Here is a 13,109-nt window from a genome sequence, read left to right on the forward strand (position 1 = left end):
CCAAGGCAATTGCACCAGTATTGTCACAAAAGATTTTCATTGGACCCGATGCACTAGGTATGACACCTAGATCGGATATGAACTCCTTCATCCAGACTCCTTCATTTGCTGCTTCCGAAGCAGCTATGTATTCCGCTTCACATGTAGATCCCGCTACGACGCTTTGTTTAGAACTGCACCAACTGACAGCTCCACCGTTTAATGTAAACACGTATCCGGTTTGCGATTTAGAATCGTCCGGATCAGTGTCAAAGCTTGCATCAACGTAACCTTTTACGATGAGCTCTTTGTCACTTCCATATATGAGAAACATATCCTTAGTCCTTTTCAGGTATTTCAGGATGTTCTTGATCGCTGTCCAGTGATCCATTCCTGGATTACTTTGGTACCTCCCTGCTAAACTTATAGCAAGGCACACATCAGGTCTGGTACACAGCATTGCATACATGATAGAGCCTATGGCTGATGCATAGGGAACATCTTTCATATTCTCTCTATCTTCTGCAGTGGTCGGGCATTGAGTCTTACTCAATTTCACACCTTGTAACACAGGCAAGAACCCTTTCTTCGCTTGATCCATTTTGAACTTCTTCAAAATTTTGTCAAGGTATGTGCTTTGTGAAAGTCCAATTAAGCGTCTTGATCTATCTCTATAGATCTTAATGCCTAATATGTAAGCAGCTTCACCGAGGTCTTTCATTGAAAAACTTTTATTCAAGTATCCCTTTATGCTATCCAGAAATTCTATATCATTTCCAATCAGTAATATGTCATCCACATATAATATCAGAAATGCTACAGAGCTCCCACTCACTTTCTTGTAAATACAGGCTTCTCCGAAAGTCTGTATAAAACCAAATGCTTTGATCACACTATCAAAACGTTTATTCCAACTCCGAGAGGCTTGCACCAGTCCATAAATGGATCGCTGGAGCTTGCATACTTTGTTAGCTCCCTTTGGATCGACAAAACCTTCTGGTTGCATCATATACAACTCTTCTTCCAGAAATCCATTCAGGAATGCAGTTTTGACATCCATTTGCCAAATTTCATAATCATAAAATGCGGCAATTGCTAACATGATTCGGACGGACTTAAGCATCGCTACGGGTGAGAAGGTCTCATCGTAGTCAATTCCTTGAACTTGCCGAAAACCTTTTGCGACAAGTCGAGCTTTGTAGACAGTAACATTACCATCAGCGTCAGTCTTCTTCTTAAAAATCCATTTATTCTCAATTGCTTGCTGATCATCGGGCAAGTCAACCAAAGTCCATACTTTGTTCTCATACATGGATCCCATCTCAGATTTCATGGCTTCAAGCCACTTTACGGAATCTGGGCTCACCATCGCTTCTTCATAGTTCGTAGGTTCATCATGATCTAGTAGCATGACCTCCAGAACAGGATTACCGTACCACTCTGGTGCGGATCTTACTCTGGTTGATCTACGCGGTTCAGTAGTATCTTGATCTGAAGTTTCATGATCATTATCATTGGCTTCCTCACTAACTGGTGTAGGTGTCACTGAAACAGTTTTCTGTGATGAACTACTTTCCAGTAAGGGAGCAGGTACAGTTACCTCGTCAAGTTCTACTTTCCTCCCACTCACTTCTTTCGAGAGAAACTCCTTCTCTGGAAAGGATCCATTTTAGCAACGAATGTCTTGCCTTCGGATCTGTGATAGAAGGTGTACCCAACAATTTCCTTTGGGTATGAAGACGCACTTCTCCGATTTGGGTTCGAGCTTATCAGGATGAAACCTTTTTCACATAAGCATCGCAGCCCCAAACTTTAAGAAACAACAGGTTAGGTTTACTGCTAAACCATAGTTCATACAGTGTCGTCTCAACGGATTTAGATGGTGCCCTATTTTAAAACGTGAATGCAGCTGTCTCTAATGCATAACCCCAAAACGATAGTGGTAAAGAGATATCATAGATCGCACCATATCAAATAAAGTGCGGTTACGACGTTCGGACACACTATAACGATGTGGTGTTCCAGGTGGCGTGAGCTGTGAAACTATTCCACATTGTTTTAATTGAAGACCAAACTCGTAACTCAAATATTTGTCTCCGCGATCAGATCGTAGAAACTTTATTTTCTTGTTACGATGATTTTTCCACTTCACTCTGAAAAACCTTTCAACTATTTCAGACTTATGTTTCATCAAGTAGATATACCCATATCTGCTCAAATCATCTTGTGAAGGTCAGAAAACAACGATGCTTGCCACGAGCAACAGCACTCATTGGATCGCATACATCGGTATGTATTATTTCCAACAAGTCAGTAACTCGTTCCATTGTTCCGAAGAACGGAGTTTTAGTCATCTTGCCCAAAAGGCACGGTTCGCAAGCATCAAATGATTCATAACCAAGTGATTCCGAAATTCCATCTTTATGGAGTTTCTTCATGCGCTTTACACCGATATGACCCAAACGGCAGTGCTACAAACAAGTTGCACTTATCATTATTAACTTTGCATCTTTTGGTTTCAATATTATGATTATGTGTATCACTATGATCGAGATCCAACGAACTATTTTCATTGGGTGTGTAACCATATAAGGTTTCATTCATGTAAACAGAACAACAATTTATTCTCTTACTTAAATGAATAACCGTATTACAATGAACATGATCAAATCATATTCATGCTCAACGCAAACACCAAATAACACTTATTCAGGTTCAACACTAATCCCGAAAGTATAGGGAGTGTGCGACGATGATCATATCAATCTTGGAACCACTTCCAACATACATCGTCACTTCACCCTTAACTAGTCTCTGTTTATTCTGCAACTCCCGTTTTGAGTAACTGAACAAGTATCAAATACTGAGGGGTTGCTATAAACACTAGTAAAGCACACATCAAACACCTGTATATCAAATATACCCTTTTTTTTTTACTTTGCCATCCTTCTTATCCGCCAAATACTTGGGGCAGTTCCGCTTCCAGTGACCAGTCTGCTTGCAGTAGAAGCACTCAGTTTCAGGCTTAGGTCTAGACTTGGGTTTCTTCTCTTGAGCAGCAACTTGCTTGCCGTTCTTTTTGAAGTTCCCCTTTTCCTTCCCTTTGCCCTTTTTCTTGAAACTAGTGGTCTTGTTAACCATCAACACTTGATGCTCCTTCTTGATTTCTACCTCCGCAGCTTTTAGCATTGCGAAGAGCTCGGGAATAGTCTTGTTCATCCCTTGCATATTATAGTTCATCACGAAGCTCTTGTAGCTTGGTGGCAGTGATTGGAGAATTCTGTCAATGACGCAATCATCTGGAAGATTAACTCCCAATTGAATCAAGTGATTATTATACCCAGACATTTTGAGTATATGCTCACTGACAGAACTGTTCTCTTCCATCTTGCAGCTATAGAACTTATTGTAGACTTCATATCTCTCAATCCGGGCATTTGCTTGAAATATTAACTTCAACTCCTGGAACATCTCATATGCTCCATGACGTTCAAAACGTCGTTGAAGTCCCGATTCTAAGCCGTAAAGCATGGCACACTGAACTATCGAGTAGTCATCAGCTTTGCTCTGCCAGACGTTCATAACATCTGGCGTTGCTCCAGCAGCAGGCCTGGCACCCAGCGGTGCTTCCAGGACGTAATTCTTCTGTGCAGCAATGAGGATAATCCTCAAGTTACGGACCCAGTCCGTGTAATTGCTACCATCATCTTTCAACTTTGCTTTCTCAAGGAACGCATTAAAATTTAACGGAACAACAGCACGAGCCATCTATCTACAATCAACATAAACAAGCAAGATACTATCAGGGACTAAGTTCATGATAAATTTTAAGTTCAATTAATCATATTATTAAAGAACTCCCACTTAGATAGACATCCCTCTAATCCTCTAAGTGATCACGTGATCCAAATCAACTAAACCATGTCCGATCATCACGTGAGATGGAGTAGTTTCACCGGTGAACATCATTATGTTGATCATATCTACTATATGATTCACGCTCGACCTTTCGGTCTCCGTGTTCCGAGGCCATATCTGCATATGCTAGGCTCGTCAAGTTTAACCTGAGTATTCTGCGTGCGCAACTGTTTTGCACCCGTTGTATTTGAACGTAGAGCCTATCACACCCGATCATCACGTGGTGTCTCAGCACGAAGAACTTTTGCAACGGTGCATACTCAGGGAGAACACTTCTTGATAATTTAGTGAGAGATCATCTTATAATGCTACCGTCAATCAAAGCAAGATAAGATGCATAAAAAGATAAACATCACATGCAATCAATATAAGTGATATGATATGGCCATCATTATCTTGTGCTTGTGATCTCCATCTCCGAAGCACCGTCATGATCACCATCGTCACCGGCGCGACACGTTGATCTCCATCATAGCATCGTTGTCGTCTCGCCAATCTTATGCTTCCACGACTATCACTACCATTTAGTAATAAAGTAAAGCATTACATCGCGATTGCATTGCATACAATAAAGCGACAACCATATGGCTCCTGCCAGTTGCCGATAACTTGGTTACAAAACATGATCATCTCATACAATAAAATTCAGCATCATGCCTTGACCATATCACATCACAACATGCCCTGCAAAAACAAGTTAGACGTCCTCTACTTTGTTGTTGCATGTTTTACGTGGCTGCTATGGGCTTAAGTAAGAACCAATCTCACCTACGCATCAAAACCACAACGATAGTTTGTCAAATAGACTCCGTTTTAACCTTCGCAAGGACCGGGCGTAGCCATACTTGGTTCAACTAAAGTTGGAGAGGCAGTCGCCCGCAAGCCATCTCTGTGCAAAGCACGTCGAGGGAACCGGTCTCGCGTAAGCGTACGCGTAAGGTTGGTCCGGGTCGTCTCGTCCAACAATACCGCTGAACCAAAATATGACATGCTGGTAGGCAGTATGACTTGTATCGTCCACAACTCACTTGTGTTCTACTCGTGCATATAACATCAACATCATTAACCTAGGCTCGGATGCCACTGTTGGGTTTCGTAGTAATTTCAAAAATTTTCCTACGCACACACAGGATCATGTGATGCATAGCAACGAGAGGAGAGTGTTGTCTACGTACCCAACGCAGACCGACTGCGGAAGCAATGACACGACGTAGAGGAAGTAGTCGTACGTCTTCACGATCCAACCGATCAAGCACCGAAACTACGGCACCTCCGAGTTCGAGCACACGTTCAGCTCGATGACGATCCCCGGACTCCGATCCAGCAAAGTGTCGGGGAAGAGTTTCGTCAGCACGACGGCGTGGTGACGATCTTGATGAACTACAGCAGCAGGGCTTCGCCTAAACTCCACTACAGTATTATCGAGGAATATGGTGGCAGGGGGCACCGCACACGGCTAAGGAATCGATCACGTGGATCAACTTGTGTCAACTTGTGTGTTTAGAGGTGCCCCTGCCTCCGTATATAAAGGAGGAGAGGAGGGGAGGCTGGCCGGCCAAAGAGGGAGGCGCAGGAGAGTCCTACTCCCTCTGGGAGTAGGATTCCTCCCCCCAATCCTAGTCCAACTAGGATTCCTCGGAGGGGAAGGGAGAGAGGGGGGCCGGCCACCTTCTCCTAGTCCTAATAGGACTAGGGGAGGGGAAAGAGGCGCAGCCACCTTGGGCTGCCCCTTTCTCCTTTCCACTAAGGCCCATGATGGCCCATATGGCTCCCGGGGGGTTCCGGTAACCTCCCGGTAACCCGGTAAAATCCCGATTTCACCCGGAACACTTCCGATGTCCAAACATAGGCTTCCAAATATATCAATCTTTACGTCTCGACCATTTCGAGACTCCTCGTCATGTCCGTGATCACATCCGGGACTCCGAACAACCTTCGGTACATCAAAATGCATAAACTCATAATATAACTGTCATCGTAACCTTAAGCGTGCGGACCCTACGGGTTCGAGAACAATGTAGACATGACCGAGACATGTCTCTGGTCAATAACCAATAGCGGGACCTGGATGCCCATATTGGCTCCTACATATTCTACGAAGATCTTTATCGGTCAGACCGCATAACAACATACGTTGTTCCCTTTGTCATCGGTATGTTACTTGCCCGAGATTCGATCGTCGGTATCCAATACCTAGTTCAATCTCGTTAACGGCAAGTCTCTTTACTCGTTCCGTAATACATCATCTCACAACTAACATATTAGTTGTAATGCTTGCAAGGCTTATGTGATGTGTATTACCGAGAGGGCCCAGAGATACCTCTCCGACAATCGGAGTGACAAATCCTAATCTCGAAATACGCCAACCCAACATCGACCATTGGAGACACCTTTAGTACTCCTTTATAATCACCCATTTACGTTGTGACGTTTGGTAGTACCCAAAGTGTTCCTCCGGTAAACGAGAGTTGCATAATCTCATAGTCGTAGGAACATGTATAAGTCATGAAGAAAGCAATAGCAACATACTAAACGATCAGGTGCTAAGCTAATGGAATGGGTCATGTCAATTAGATCATTCTACTAATGATGTGACCTCGTTAATCAAATAACAACTCATTGTTCATGGTTAGGAAACATAACCATCTTTGATTAACGAGCTAGTCAAGTAGAGGCATACTAGTGACACTCTGTTTGTCTATGTATTCACACATGTATTATGTTTCCGGAAAATACAATTCTAGCATGAATAATAAACATTTATCATGATTATAAGGAAATAAATAATAACTTTATTATTGCCTCTAGGGCATATTTCCTTCAGTCTCCCACTTGCACTAGAGTCAATAATCTAGATTACACTGTAATGAATCTAACACCCATGGAGCTTTGGTGCTGATCATGTTTTGCTCGTGGAAGAGGCTTAGTCAACGGGTCTGCAATATTCAGATCCGTATGTATCTTGCAAATCTCTATGTCTCCCACCTGGACTAGATTCCGGATGGAGTTGAAGCGTCTCTTGATGTGTTTGGTCCTTTTGTGAAATCTGGATTCCTTTGCCAAGGCAATTGCACCAGTATTGTCACAAAAGATTTTCATTGGACCCGATGCACTAGGTATGACACCTAGATCGGATATGAACTCCTTCATCCAGACTCCTTCATTTGCTGCTTCCGAAGCAGCTATGTATTCCGCTTCACATGTAGATCCCGCTACGACGCTTTGTTTAGAACTGCACCAATTGACAGCTCCACCGTTTAATGTAAACACGTATCCGGTTTGCGATTTAGAATCGTCCGGATCAGTGTCAAAGCTTGCATCAACGTAATCTTTTACGATGAGCTCTTTGTCACTTCCATATACGAGAAACATATCCGTCCTTTTCAGGTATTTCAGGATGTTCTTGACCGCTGTCCAGTGATCCATTCCTGGATTACTTTGGTACCTCCCTGCTAAACTTATAGCAAGGCACACATCAGGTCTGGTACACAGCATTGCATACATGATAGAGCCTATGGCTGATGCATAGGGAACATCTTTCATATTCTCTCTATCTTCTGCAGTGGTCGGGCATTGAGTCTTACTCAATTTCACACCTTGTAACACAGGCAAGAACCCTTTCTTTGCTTGATCCATTTTGAATTTCTTCAAAATTTTGTCAAGGTATGTGCTTTGTGAAAGTCCAATTAAGCGTCTTGATCTGTCTCTATAGATCTTAATGCCTAATATGTAAGCAGCTTCACCGAGGTCTTTCATTGAAAAACTTTTATTCAAGTATCCCTTTATGCTATCCAGAAATTCTATATCATTTCCAATCAGTAATATGTCATCCACATATAATATCATTTCCAATCAGTAATATGTCATCCACATGTACCTGTGACATCATTAGAGATGCGAGGGAAGGGGAAGAGGTCATATGCATTCTCAGAAGATTTTGAAGATAAATCAGTTTGAAGACATTGACCTCATGTTGCGAAGACATTCACTTATATGTTGAGAGTAGGTTCCAGATTTGTACGAATCCGTGAATAAGTACAAGTGAGGAATCTAACTATATATGAAGCTTAAGTGAATATAATAGGCAGTATGAGATGCAGACAGAATATATCTAACATTGTGTAGACAGAAACCAATTTTGGTAAATAGGATGAATCATTGAGGATCAAAAGGATGGTAAAAATAGAGTTATATTTACCACACGAAGAACTGCAAGATGGGAAGAATAGGAGACCGAGCAGTTCAATCCACCGTGCCCTAACTTGGCGACGGAGGACACCTACGGCGGTGGCGGAGAGGACGATGCCCGCGGCCGGCGTGAGGACGGCGTCGGAGAAGTCGCGGCAGCTAAGCGCTTCGTCGCCGGCGTCGTCGAGAGCTAGCGGTGGCGCTAGGGTTTTGACGAGGTGGAGAGGTGGAAGAAGGTTTTCTTGACCGCAGGGGACACGTATTTATAAGTAGGTGTGCGGCATAGCGCAATTACGCAGGTGCCCCTGCCTATTCACATCCGTGGGACACGTGGCAAGCATGCAACATACTCAGAGTTGTCCCATGTTCCCCCGCCTGCCAAGTTTGTCGGATGGTTGTTCCGGCTTCTCCGGATTTCAACAATAAAGATGAATCATTTAAAAGGACTTGATGTTTGTCTCCGTGTCTTCTGCTGACAAGGATGTAGAGAAGACATTTGACAGTTTCAATAGAATGCATATGATTTGGATAGATAGAGTTTGAGATAGAAAGCATAGAGAGATTAGGGTCCGATCACATTCACTTAGTTCAAAAGATTCACAAATGAAGACATAGCTATAAGTGAATGCTGTAGAGGACTTAATACTAGTATATATATATATGAGAAAGCAATCAACTCAACATAGTGAAGTAAATCATGAAGATAAGTTGAAAGTTGAAGACAAATCAAATGCGAAGATATTCAACAATAACGCCATGAGTGAAACACTTCAAACCAAGAAATTTGGTGGTGGCGTTACCCACCGTATAGGAAGTATTAGACCCAGGCACGGTGCACAATTATCGTGGCGCTCCGAAGTCAAATTCCATGTTAATGTATTCACACTCAGAATGTAAGTCTTCATTGATTGAAGATATACTTTACTTCGTGTGTTGCACATCTAAGTCATCAACATGCATAAGTGTTAGGATGTGTGCCTGATCACAGAACATTTGAGGATTCCAAGATATTTAGCTGACACCGTAACTTGCAAAACCTTTTCTCATCCAAGGGCTTTGTGAAGATATCTGCCAGTTGCTCTTCAGTGTTGACGTGAATGATGTCAATATCTTTCTTCATGACATGATCTCTGAGAAAATGATGACGAATTTCAATGTGCTTTGTCTTCGAGTGCTGAACTGGATTGTTGGCAATATTGATAGCGCTTTCGTTATCGCAGAAGAGAGGGACTTGTTTCAGATTGATGCCATACTCCTTGAGAGTTTGCTTCATCCACAGAAGCTGGGCGCAGCAAGATCTAGCAGCAATGTATTCAGATTCAGCAGTTGAGAGTGATACACAGTTTTGCTTCTTTGAAGACCAACAGACAAGTGATCGTCCCAGAAAGTGACATGTCCCTGATGTAGACTTGCGATCCACCTTGTCACCAGCATAATCAGCATCCGAGAATCCAACCAGATCAAATCTTGAGCCCTTTGGATAGCATAATCCAAGTGTTGGGGTGTAAGCCAAATATCTAAGAATCCGCTTCACAGCTAAGTGATGCGATTCCTTTGGTGCCGCTTGGAATCGAGCACACATGCAAACACTAAGCATAATATCTGGTCTAGATGCACATAGGTAAAGTAAAGAACCAATCATGGAGCGGTATACCTTTTGATCGAACTCTTTACCATTGTCGTCGGGACCAAGATGGTGTTTGGCTGGCATTGGCGTCGTGTACCCTTTGCAATCTTGCATTCCAAACTTCTTCAGACAGTCTTTGAGATATTTTTCTTGAGATATGAAGATGCCATTCCTTTGCTGACGAATTTGAAGACCAAGGAAGAACTTCAGCTCACCCATCATGGACATCTGATATTGCTCTTGCATCATGTATCCAAACTCATCACTATACTTCTGGTTGGTGCAGCCGAAGATAATGCCATCCACATATATTTGGCACACAAACAGTTCACCATCATATGTCTTCGTGAAGAGTGTGGGATCGAGGGATCCAGGTTTGAAGCCTTTGCTCTTCAGGAAGTCTTTGATCGTATCATACCAAGCGCGAGGAGCTTGCTTGAGGCCATACAGTGCTTTGTTTAGTTTGTACATCATATCAGGATGTTTTGGATCTTCAAAGCCAGGTGGTTGAGCAACGTACACTTGTTCTCCAATCTTGCCGTTGAGGAATGCACTCTTCACATCCATTTGATATAGCAAGATGTTGTGGTGATTAGCATAGGCTAGCAGTATGCGAATAGCTTCAAGCCTTGCTACAGGAGCAAATGTTTCATCGAAGTCAATTCCTTCAACTTGAGCATATCCTTGAGCCACAATACGTGCTTTGTTTCTGACGACTTGACCATGCTCATCTTGCTTGTTTCGATATATCCATTTAGTGCCAATAATGTTATGCTTGTGAGGGTAAGGGCGCTTGACAAGTTCCAAAACATTATTCAGGTTGAATTGTTGAAGTTCTTCTTGCATGGCTTGAATCCATTCAGGTTCCATAAAGGCTTCAACAACTTTCTTGGGTTATGATATTGACACAAATGAAAAATGCCCACAGAAATTTGCTAACTGTGTTGCTCTTGAGCGAGTAAGTGGACCAGGTGCATTGATGCTATCAATTATCTTCTCAATCTGTACTTCATTTGCAACACGAGGATGAACTGGACGAAGACCTTGCTCATGCCGATCATTGTCGTCATTGATAGGATTGTCTTCGGTCTGAGCATTGTCTTCAGGTTGGTTTGGTGCAGAAATGATAAGTTCCTCTTCAGGCTGTGCTTCAGAAGGCAGGATTTCACCAGTTCCCATCAGCTTGATGGATTCGCTGGGAGGAGCTTCATCTAATGTGCTTGGCAGGAGCTCTCGTTGTGAACCATTGGTTTCATCAAATCACACGTCCACAGTTTGAACAATCTTGTAGTGAAAGAGGTTGAAGACTCTGTAAGAGTGCGAGTCCTTTCCATAACCGAGCATGAAGCCTTCGTGAGCTTGAGGTGCAAATTTTGACTTGTGATGGGGATCCTTGATCCAGCACCTAGCACCAAAGACTCTAAAGTAGCTGACATTTGGCTTCTTGCCAGTAAGGAGCTCATAGGATGTTTTGCTCAGAAGCTTGTGGATGTAAACACGGTTGATGATGTGACATGCTGTATCAATAGCTTCAGGCTAGAACTTTCTTGGTGTCTTGTACTCATCGAGCATTGTTCGAGCCATCTCAATGAGGGTCCTGTTCTTGCGCTCTACAATGCCATTTTGCTGAGGTGTGTATGGAGCAGAAAACTCATGAGTGATTCCCATTGTATCCAGATAAAGATCAAGCCCGGTATTCTTGAATTCAGTGCCATTATCACTTCTGATGTGCTTGATCTTGACGCCATAATTGTTCATGGCTCGATTGGCAAATCGTCTGAAGACATCTTGTCCTTCAATCTTGTAGAGAATTATGTGCACCCATGTATATCTTGAGTAGTCATCAACAATATGAAGCCATAGAGACAAGCTGTTGTTGTGAGGGTAGAGTAGTGAGTAGGGCCAAATAAGTCCATGTGTAACAGCTCGAAGGGTTGAGATGTCATCATGATTGCCTTCGAGGGGTGCTTCGCCCTAGTCATCTTTCCAGCTTCGCAAGTCATATGAGAAGACTTTGATCACCAGTCATATGATTAGTGCATCCGCTGTCCATAATCCATTTTGAAGCACGAGGTGTCATACCCTTGGCACCACGTGCCATGAAGCAGTAGGTGGGAGCAGGATCGTCCATGTCATCAGCTTCAGCGTTGGTGTGGAAGTCACTGTCTTCAGTGTTGAAGATGGACTTGGCAACATAGGCTGTGGCTAGAGCAAGACTTGCAAGGCTAGGGTCGGACTCTTCTTCAGACTCCACCTCCACCTCCTCAGAAGCAGACTCCTCCTCTGAATCCATTTCCTTGCCAACAAAAGCACGAGCCTTGCCCGATGAGCTCTTCTTATGTGATGAAGACCTTGATGAGGACTTAGAAGAAGACTTTGAAGATTTCTTCTTCTTCTTGTCATCAGAATCATATTCCTTGCTCTTCTTCTTCTTCTTCTCATTGTCCCACCGAGGACACTCAGAGATATAGTGTCCAGGTTTCTTGCACTTGTGACATGTTCTCTTCTTGTTGTCATGAGTGAAAGCTTCATCATTTCTTGAGCTAGATCATGAAGACTTTCTGAAGCCCTTCTTCTTGGTGAACTTCTGGAACTTCTTCACAAGCATGGCAAGTTCCTTTCCAATGTCTTCAGGATCATCAGAACCGCAGTCAGATTCTTCTTCAGATGAGGAAACCACTTTTGCCTTCAAAGCGCGAGTTCGACCATAATTGGGACCATAGATATCTCTTTTCTCAGAAAGCTGGAACTCATGTGTGTTGAGCCTCTCAAGTATATCAGACGGATCGAGTGTCTTGAAATCAGGGCGTTCTTGTATCATGAGGGCAAGGGTGTCAAAGGAGCTGTCAAGTGATCTCAGTAGTGTCTTGACGATTTCATGCTTGGTAATCTCAGTGGCGCCAAGAGCCTGAAGCTCATTTGTGATGTCGGTTAGGCGATCAAACATGAGCTGGACATTTTCATTATCGTTTCTCTTGAAGCGGTTGAAGAGATTGCAAAGAACACTGATCCTCTGGTCTCTCTGTGTAGAGACGCCTTCATTGACCTTGGATAGCCAGTCCCAGACTAGCTTTGACGTTTCCAGAGCACTCACACGGCCATACTGTCCTATGGTCAGATGACCACAGATGATGTTCTTTGCAGTGGAGTCCAGTTGAATGAACTTCTTGACATCAGTAGGGGTGACACCTTCACCAGTTTTGGGAACGCCGTTCTTGACGACATACCAGAGGTCGACATCAATGGCTTCAAGATGCATGCACATCTTATTCTTCTAGTAGGGATATTCAGTTCCATCGAACACGGGACAAGCAGCGGAGACTTTGATTATCCCTGCAGTCGACATAGCTAAACTCCAGGTGGTTAAACCGAATCACACAGAACAAGGGAGTACCTT

This window comes from Triticum dicoccoides, chromosome 3B (assembly GCF_002162155.2).
Source record: "Triticum dicoccoides isolate Atlit2015 ecotype Zavitan chromosome 3B, WEW_v2.0, whole genome shotgun sequence".
NCBI classification, from domain to species: Eukaryota; Viridiplantae; Streptophyta; class Magnoliopsida; order Poales; family Poaceae; genus Triticum; species Triticum dicoccoides.